Source organism: Meles meles, chromosome 4 (assembly GCF_922984935.1).
Source record: "Meles meles chromosome 4, mMelMel3.1 paternal haplotype, whole genome shotgun sequence".
Lineage (NCBI taxonomy): Eukaryota > Metazoa > Chordata > Mammalia > Carnivora > Mustelidae > Meles > Meles meles.
In genome coordinates, this window is record NC_060069.1 from 31,260,031 (window position 1) to 31,270,283 (window position 10,253).

The window sequence follows — 10,253 nt, forward strand, 5'->3', positions numbered from 1 at the left end:
GAAGTTGTCATGTGCCTATTCCTGGCATGTGGCATTATGTCATGTGGCACATGCTAAGTGGCCATCAGTTAACAAATAGCTTAATTTGTGTCACTCAAAGCAGCAGAGGACTGAGAGAAACTTCCTGGTTTCCCCTTTGTTATCTAACCCCATAAAAGAAGTCAATGAGCATGTGAGGCTCTTTCCTGAGCACCAAGGAATAAGGAGTCAAACTGATGCCTTCATTCCAAGTGGCATCATAGGTGTGGACTGTGATGTCCAACTAACCCACTCACTATCCCATCTTTAGACAGAGCCTGCACTGTGTTTTACAAAGTTCTAAATCTCTGAATATGAATCTCCTTGAGGAAAATAGAGAGCACTTCAGATGTCTTTATCTTGCCAGTTGAAACATTTCCTATAGCAACCAGTTCTCAAAATCCCTCCCTGGATCTCTTCCATAAGGAATCTATAACCAAGTTGCTCCTGCGTCCTGGTGCTGTGCCTTCTCAGAGCCCGTGCAGTCCTTTAGCCAAGATGCCTGAGGAAACCCAGACCCAAGACCAGCCGATGGAGGAGGAGGAGGTGGAGACGTTCGCCTTCCAGGCGGAGATCACACAGTTGATGTCGCTGATCATCAACACCTTCTACTCGAACAAAGAGATCTTCCTCTGGGAGCTCAGGACAAAATCCTATACGAGAGCCTGACCGACCCCAGCAAGCTCGACTCGGGGAAGGAGCTGCACATTAACCTCATCCCGAGCAAGCAGAACTGGACCCTCACCATCGTGGATACTGGGTTCGGCATGACCAAGGCTGACCTGATCAACAACCTGGGCACCATCGCCAAGTCAGGGACCAAAGCATTCAAGGAAGCTCTGCAGGCGGGCGCAGATATTTCTATGATTGGCCAGTTCGGGGTCGGATTCTATTTGGCTTACTTGGTGGCCAGGATGGTGACGGTGATCACCAAGCACAATGACGACGAGCAGTACGCCTGGGAGTCCTCCGCAGGGGGCTTGTTCACAGTCCACACCGACACAGGCGAACCTATGGGTCAGAGAACGAAGGTTATCCTGCACCTGAAAGAAGACCAGACCGAGTACCTGGAGGAGAGGAGGATAAAGGAGATCGTGAAGAAGCACTCCCAGTTCATCGGCTACCCCATCACTCTGTTCGTGGAAAAGGAACGTGATAAAGAGGTGAGTGATGATGAGGCTGAAGAAAAGGAAGAGAAAGAGGAGGAAAAAGAAAAGGAAGAGAAGGAGTCTGATGACAAACCTGAGATAGAAGATGTCGGTTCTGATGAGGAAGAGGAGAAGAAGGACGGTGACAAGAAGAAGAAAAAGAAGATCAAGGAGAAGTACACTGATCAGGAAGAACTGAACAAGACAAAGCCTATTTGAACCAGAAACCCTGACGATATTACCAACGAAGAGTATGGAGAATTCTACAAGAGTTTGACCAATGACTGGGAAGATCACTTGGCAGTGAAGCATTTCTCAGTGGAAGGACAGTTGGAGTTCCGAAGCTCTTCTCTTTGTCCCAAGACGTGCTCCCTTTGACCTCTTCGAGGACAGAAAGAAAAGAACAACATTAAGTTGTATGTTCGCAGAGTTTTCATCATGGATAACTGTGAGGAGCTCATCCCGGAGTATCTGAATTTCATCAGAGGTGTGGTGGACTCTGAAGATCTTCCTCTAAATAGTTCCCGTGAGATGCTGCAGCAAAGCAAAATTTTAAAGGTTATCAGAAAGAACTTGGTCTAAAAGTGCTTAGAACTCTTCACCGAACTGGCCGAAGACAAAGAGAACTACAAAAAGTTCTATGAGCAGTTCTCAAAAACACCAGCAGCAGTTCCCAAAAACATCAAGTTGGGAATCCACGAGGACTCTTAGAATCGGAAGAAGTTCTCAGAGCTGTTGCACTATTACACGTCCACCTCCAGTGACGAGATGGTCTCTCTCAAGGACTACTGCACCAGGATGAAGGAGAACCAGAAACACATCTGTTACATCACAGGTGAGACCAAGGACCAGGTAGTGAACTTGGCCTTCGTGGAACATCTTCGGAAGCATGGACTGGAAGTGATCTATATGATCGAGCCCATTGACGAGTACTGCATCCAGCAGCTGAAGGAGTTTGAGGGGACGACAGTGTCTGTGACCAAAGAGGGCTTGCAACTTCCAGAAGATGAAGAACAGAAAAAGAAACAGGAAGAGAAAAAAACAAAGTTTGAAAACCTGTGCAAGATCATGAAGGACATCTTAGAGAAAAAAGTAGAAAAGGTGGTCATGTCAAACCGATTGGTGACCTCCCCGTGCTGCATTATGACAAGCATGTACGGCTGGATGACAAACATGGAGAGGATCATGAAGGCCCAGGCCTTGAGAAATAACTCCACCATGGGCTACATGGCCGTGAAGAAGCACCTAGAGATCAACCCCGACCACTCCATCATCAAGACCTTACGGCAGAAGGCTGAGGCCGACAAGAACAACAAGTCTGTGAAAGACCTGGTCATCCTGCTCTACGAGGGGGCACTCCTGTCCTCCGGGTTCAGTCTGGAAGATCCGCAGACGCATGCCAATAGGATCTACAGGATGATCAAGCTCGGTCTCGGTATTGACGAAGACGACCCCACCACTGACGACAGCAGTGCGGCTGTGATTGAGGAGATGCCGCCCCTGGAAGGTAACGACGACATGTCGTGCATGGAGGAGATTGACTAGGTGCCAAGAGAATGACTTGTACATGTATTCGATACTTTATCTCCATTCCCTCTGATAATATATTTTCAAGGATGTTTTTCTTTATTTTTGTTAACATTTTAAGAATCTGTATGGCATGACAATAACTACTTAAGGGGAAGATAAGATTCCTTTCTGTTCGAGTGTGATACTGTGACGTGTAGGAACTAAAGCCCAGCTAGTTTTTTTCCCTAGTGCCTTGCCGGCTTATTGTAACCGGACAAGGTGGCCTTTGTCATGAGGTGTGTAACCTAACGTTAACTGTGGTCTAAAGTGTTTAGCTACCAAGCGGATTCCTTAGTAAGACCAAATTTGTCTGTCACTGAAGTGTTCCAAGCTATACCTTGATGTTTTAAAGAGAAATGTTGGTTAAAACAGCTCTCACCCTCTAGGATCTACTTTTTAAATCTTCTGTCCCCTGTAGTTACCAGCTGCATGTACCAGGCCTCTAGAAACTAGTAGTTAAATCAACCGGATGGGAGTAACCGTGTATAGCGCTTGTTGTCCAAAGAGGAGCATTGTTTAGAGTAGCGACAGTCTCAGCCTACTTAGGCACGTTGTAAAGCTGTTGGAGGAGTAACTCCACAAGTTCCATGAGTAGAAATGTAGTGCTCAAGTCATATTCTACTTTAAAAGGTTGTAACAAATACAAACAAATTAAAAAAAAAAAAAAAGAATCTATAACCAAAACAAACTTCTCTTACTACGTGATGGGGAGAGGACTCCTGTGTCACCCTTAGCCCTCCAAGAGCTGATGTCAAGTCATAACTACATGTGCAGGAGATTTATTGGGTAGACCTTTATGAAGAATGAAAGGGAGGGTGCAGGAGTCTGCAGGGAGAGCCTCAGACTGAGATGCAAATCTGATGCTATGGAAGAAAAAAGGGAAGGAAGTAAGATTGGGCAGGAAGACCCTTGGACGGCAGTGCAGCTGTGAGAGCTGGTGGGGAGTCCCAGAACAAAGATTGCCCAGTGGAGGACTATTTGTTGAGCAAGAATGGCCCAACTCTTATTCCCCCACCATCTTCAGTCATTGGTGGGAGGGCACAGAAAAAGCAGAACTTTTGCATTGCAGTAGATCCTGAAGACACCACAGCTGGAGCCCATCAGAGCAGATATCCAACAATGTATTGTCCGAGAATCCGTAGCCATATTGGACCAGAAAAGTTGTTTTCTAGTTAGATTTAGCAACACCTCCTGCCAAGGACCTATGGTTCTCATGGCTTGCCCTTGGTACCATGAAGCAGGGTTTCTGAAGTAGAGGTCCATTCAAAAAGCCTCCCCATGGTAATTTTGACCTTTCCCAGTGTGCCAAGTACTCAAAGAGAAGGCTAAGCTCCTTCCCTTTTTCAGGGATGTCCTTTCCCCTCTAGTGACATCTACAGGGCTGTGACTAGAATGAGGCAAGCAAGGTGCTCTAAGCACTAAATTTAGGGAAGAGTTCATTCTCAAGTTCTGATCTTGCCCTTGCATTAACCCAAGAGTAAGTGCCTCTTTATATTTTGCACCCTGGCACCTTTTTTGTCTCATCCTAATTCTGGCCCTAATGACCAGTTTTGATCCATCCACTGAACTCTGGGGTATCACTGACAGTAAGTTTGAGGTTATTCTTCACCATTCATCAATGCCATGGCCTCTGGCTTGCTGTTCCCAACTCTGTTCTTATCCTCAGTCCCAGAGTGATTCATCCAAAGCACAGGTTTCTCAGGCCCAGTGATGATATCCTCCACCCCACGTTCATCGTTCACTCAGGTGGTCATATTCTGAACTTTGCCATCACTCATTGCAACACCAGTCTCCTAATTTGCCAACTTTTCCCTCTCCAGTACACTTAACTTATTATTCTCATTGAAACAATTCTTTCAGTGCCGTGAGTCTTCTGTAGGTCTTTGACTTTCCATCACTTTGTTGTTATTTTTTTAAGATTTTATTTATTTTTAGAGAGAGAGCAGAGGGAGTCACAGAGGAGGGGGAAAGAGAGGGGGAAAAGTCTCAAGCAGGCAGATCCTGATGGGGACTCCATCTCACAACCCTGAGATCATGACCTGAACCAAAACCAAAAGTTGGATACTTAACTGACTGCGCCTCCCAGATGCCACCTTTTACCTATTTTGATGTCATGGTCTAGCTTTATACTCACATGTTTGCAAACACTTCACATTTTTATCACCTTCTCCCTGCGTCTTACACATCTGGTAAAACTTTGAACGGCTCCAGTTAAACCCAAATTGCTGCACTCTCTGCTCCTGCTCCAAACAGTTGCTGGTCTCACTTCAATTTCATGACCACAAACTTTAGATGGGTTCTAAATTAAATATTGTACAATGATCCCAATGCATTTCCCTAGAAAGTTCATTTTCTTTCCCACCAAAATGATAATTTTGTGCCTCTTTCTCTTTTCTCACATCTCCAACCCTCCTAACCCCTGCCTTCTTCCCCTCCTTAATTCTCAGTCTATGCCCCTCACTCTTACTTCTTTATTCAATGATGCAACTTCATTGTGTCATTAACCATCCCTTAAATTTTATTCAGAATGGAAATTGCCACACTTCTGAACAAAATCTTGGATTGTCTCATAACTTTTCTGATTACTTTCATGTAATAAAAAGCCCATTGATTAAGTCCAAAAACACGGTTGATTTGATATTTAGAAGTATCTTGCAGCACTTGGTCACCTGTAATAGCCAGGGCTTCCAACTTCATTCAGAGATCTGACCATCCCCACCCTCAGGTTGCGGTTTGCTGCTGTAAGCTTTCCACTGCCTGGGAAAGGGGTCCACTCACTTGCCTTCCCCTCTCTCATAGATGATCTATTGACTCTTACAGGGCTTGGGATTGGAGAGACAAGGGAAGTAGAAAATTCTCTTCTTTCTGAGCCTGGGCAATGTTTAAAGACCATTGTGGGGGGGGGGGTGCTTTTATAAGTTCATCTAAAAGCTCTCATTCCTGGAGATCTCTCAGGAGATCTCATCTCCTTTGTCTGGAGTAATGTGCTCTTCTCCAGTTCATCTGCACACTCACTTCTTTCCACAGCCCTGAGAAACCCTGAGGGTCCACCTCCAGATTCTGTCTGCTTAGAGGCCCTGCTACTAGATGATCTCTCTTCTCTCTCTCTCCCTCTGGTAACTCACATTTGATGCATGGGAACACACAAGGTCCTCTACCTGAACAAATTCAGGCAGGGTATGTCTATCACAACTCCTCCAGCTTCTCTGCCAGCAGAGGCAGCTGTTTAACATCTTTAGCTTTTTGATGTCCCAAGCAGGAATCAAACACTAGCCACTACATCTCCCACACACATAACTCTCAAAATGGACCATCTCACAAGATTCAGATAAAAGACAGGTACCCCACAAAACACCTCTCCAGGGCATTGGTCTCTATACATTGTCTCGGTACATGCCGTATCCCCATCAAAGAATCATTCTCAAAAATCCTTCTACTTTCTTTTTTTTTCCTAGAGAAGGAAACTCTTTTTTTTTTAAGATTTTATTTATTCATTTGACAGACAGAGATCACAAGTAGGCAGAGAGGCAGGCAGAGAGAGAGAGAGAGGAAGTAGGCTCCCCACTCTCTGAATCAAAGAGAGCCCAATGCGGGGCTCCATCCCAGGAAGGCAGAGGTTTAACCCACTGAGTCACCCCTTCTACTTTCATCTTGACAGCCTTACCTCTTCAGCCCTCAATGTGGGTGGAGTTTAAGAGTCATATAACTATTTCTTCAAAAAGTGGCATCATGGTCTAACACCTTACTTCAGCATGTCAGTTCTGGAGTCTCAATCAACACTTCAAATTGAACATCCTGTTACAGTTCATTGAAAGAATAAAGTTATCAGATATCTTCCCACTAGCAAGTAGATGAATCTACTTGACTCTATAAGCATATTCTCTGAATTCCCTGCTCTTAAAATGGAAAAAGAGAGTTTCATCTCCAGGGTCATTCTGTGCCCTGATGATATTACACCCTCATCCCCACTATGGTTACCTTTCTCCTTTACCATCAAAGTTGTCTTTCCGATCAGCCTTCCAGTGTGTTCTATATCCCATCTTAAAACACACACTCCCTCTCCCTTGTCCACACAACTTCCTCCTGATCCATCTCCCTGCACTCCTTCACAGCAAATTGGCTAAAGAATGGTCTAGATTCGCTCTCTGCTCACTTCATTCTTGTTTGGTTGGTTGCTTTGTTTGATTTCTTTATTTCTAATTCTTATTCTAATTTTAAGATATGGAGAAAAGCACAAAGAACCATTCCACAGACAACTGCCCATTTACCCACCTCTCTGAATAGCAAATGCCAGCCCTTCAGTAGTTAAGGACAGGACTCTGGGGCGAACCCCCCTGAAATCAAATCCAGATATGCTCACTTGGGACTTCCAGTGAGTTATCTAACCTCTCCTGTCTCATCTTCCTCTTTGCAAAAATGGCTAATAGTTGCATCCAGCTCCTCGTATTTTGAATAATCAAGTATGGGATCAAAGAGATCTGTGCTTGGAGCACTGTAACTCTTTAGCAATCCCATTATTTCAGATCTCTTCCTTTATTCTTAAAATAATTCAGACATTAAAGATGAGTTGAGGTGCCCCTTGTACCTCTTCCCAATCTCATCTTCCTCACTTCTCAGAAGCAACTATTTTCAGAGATTTAGAGCACCGATATTTTTGCTGGGTTTTTATCTTTATATTACATAAAATTGTTTAATGAATAAGGTACAACATCAGGTATTTTTGTAAAATATGTGTAAGTGACATTTCATGTGATTTTCTACATCTCACTTTTCATTCAACATTATTTTTTGAACTCATCATTCATTTTAACTGTTAGTTATTTTTCATCTTATGAATATACCAGAGTCTAAATAAACCATTTCCAATTGGTGAACATTCACATTATTTCAGATTTTTGGTGTTACAAAGAATGCTGCTCAGAACAATCTTATACAATTGTTTGTGCATGTATGCAAAAATTTCTTTAGGGTACATACCCCTCAAGCGTTGTATATACTCAAAGTGCTCAAAGCAAATTCTTCCAGTAGTGTAGAAATTTCTTACTTATTCACATCATCATCCACACTTAGATGTCAGAAATTTTAATTTGTATTAATATGGTGAAATGATAAATCATTGATTTTTTAAAAAATTGTAGCTTTTTAAAAAGATTTTCTTTATTTGACAGAGAGAGACAGAGATAGTAAGAAAGAGAGCAGGAACGGAAAGGGGAGGGAGAAGCAGGCTCCCCACTGAGCAGGTGCTCAATCCCAGGACCCTGAGATCATGACCTGAACCAAAGGCAGCCACTTAACCGACTGAGCTACCCAGGTGCCCCATCGTTGATATTTTAATCATACTTTACTGGTTCCTATTTTTTCTTATCACTTAGAATTTGTATTTTGTACTTGTTGAAATAGCTCTTTTAGATATTTTTTTTTCAAGTAGTCTCCACACACTACATGGAACCCAACGCAGAGCTTGATCTCACAATCCTGAGATCAAGACCTGAGCTGAGATCAAGAGTCAGTTGCTTAGCCAACTGAGTCACACAGGTACCCCCAGATTTCTTTACACATGTATTATATATCACTTCTATGTATACATGAAAAAGAGTATGTAAGTAAAACTTTGGTATACCCGAAACTAATATAACACTGTATGTTAATTATACTGGAATTTTAAAGAAATGAGCATATATGCAAAAGTAATAAATTATTCCTAAAACTTCTTCAGAGTCCAACTTTTTCAAATCATTTTTTAATATTTTTAATTTTGAAAAATTTTTTATAAATATATAATGTATTATTAGCCCCAGGGGTACAGGTCTGTGAATCCCCAGGTTTACACACTTCACAGCACTCACCATAGCACATACCCTCCCCAATGTCCACAACCCCACCACCCTCTCCCTACCGCCCTCCCCCCAGCAATCCTCAGTTTGTTTGTTTGTTTGTTTTTTAAGATTTATTTATTTATTTATTCATCAGACAGAGATCACAAGTAGGCAGAGAGAGAGGAGGAAGCAGGCTTCCCGCTGAGCAGAGAGCCCAATGTGGGGCTCCATCCCAGGACCTGGGATCATGACCTGGGCCGAAGGCAGAGGCTTAACCCACTGAGCCACCCAGGTGCCCCTCCTCAGTTTGTTTTGTGAGATTAAGAGTCTCTTACGGTTTTTCTCCCTCCCGATCCCATCTTGTTTCATTTATTCTTTTCCTACCCCTCAAACCCCCCACGTTGCATCTCCACTTCCTCAAATCAGGGAGATCATATGATGGTTGTCTTTCTCCATCAAATCATTAAAAAAAAAAACCTTCTTATTTTGAGATAACTGTATATTCACATGCAGTTGTAAGAAATAATTCAGAGAAATCCCATATGCTCTTCATCCCATTTCCCCCAGTGGAAAAGCCTTTCATAACTATATTATAATATCATGACCAGGAAATTTATACTGATAGGCTCCACAAACTTTATCCAGATTTCACCAATTTTTCAAGCCTTCATTTGGGTGTATGTATTTTGTTCTATGCAATTTTATCACTTACAGTGATTCATATGACAGCCACAGAGAAGGCACAGGACAAATTCATTACAAAGATTTCCTGTGTTCCCCTTAACAGCACAGTCACCACCCTCTCTATCCCACTCCAAACTCTGGCAACCGCTAATCCATTCTCCCTCCCTACAATTATGCCATCTCGATAATGTTACTAAATAGAATCATGCAATATTAGTCTAATTAATATGTAATTGGTTTTCTTTACTCAGCATAATTCCATTGAGATCCTTCCAAATCATTGGGTGTATCAATAGTTTATTCTTTTTGATTGATGAGTCAGATGCCATGATACGGATGTATCACAATTTGTTGAACCATTTACTCATTGAAAGACATCTGGGTTATTTCCAGTATTCAGCTAATAAGAATAAAGCTGCTATGCGGGTGCCTGCGTGGCTCAGTTGGTTAAGCATCTGACTCCTGATTTCACCTCAGGTTATCATTTCAGGGTGATGAGATTGAGCCTTAAATCAGGCTCTGCACTGGGTGTGGAGCCTTCTTGGTATTCTCTCTCTCTTTCTCCCTCTTTCCCTTCCCCCTCCCCTCACCCCAGGCTAGTACACATGCACTCTTTCTCGAAAGAAAGAAAGAAAGAAAGAAAGAAAGAAAGAAAGAAAGAAAGAAAGAAAGAAAGAAAGAAAGAAACTTGCTATGAACCTTCATGTGCAAGTTTTTGTATAAATACACACTTTCATTTCTTTAGGATAAATGTCCTAGAGTCCTAGAGTGCTTCTATAGACTGAATGTTTGTGTCCCCCTCCCCCCAAATTTAATCCCCATTATGATGGAGTTTGTAAGTGGAACCTTTGGGAGGTGTTAGGTCATGAGGGTAGAACCCCTGTGAATAGGATTAGTGCCCTTACATAAGACACACCAGAGATTTCTCTTGCCCCTTCCACCACATGAGGACACATTGTGAAGACAGCCATCTGTGAACCAGGAAGAGGGCCTCACCAGATGGCACATCTGCCAAGCC

The 10,253-nt window shown here is 42.9% G+C and overlaps 1 pseudogene; it reads left to right on the forward strand.

Moving 5' to 3' along the window:
• Window positions 1–504: 504 nt before the first annotated feature.
• Window positions 505–2,711, forward strand: LOC123940179 (annotated as a pseudogene).
• The last annotated feature ends 7,542 nt before the right edge of the window (window positions 2,712–10,253 follow it).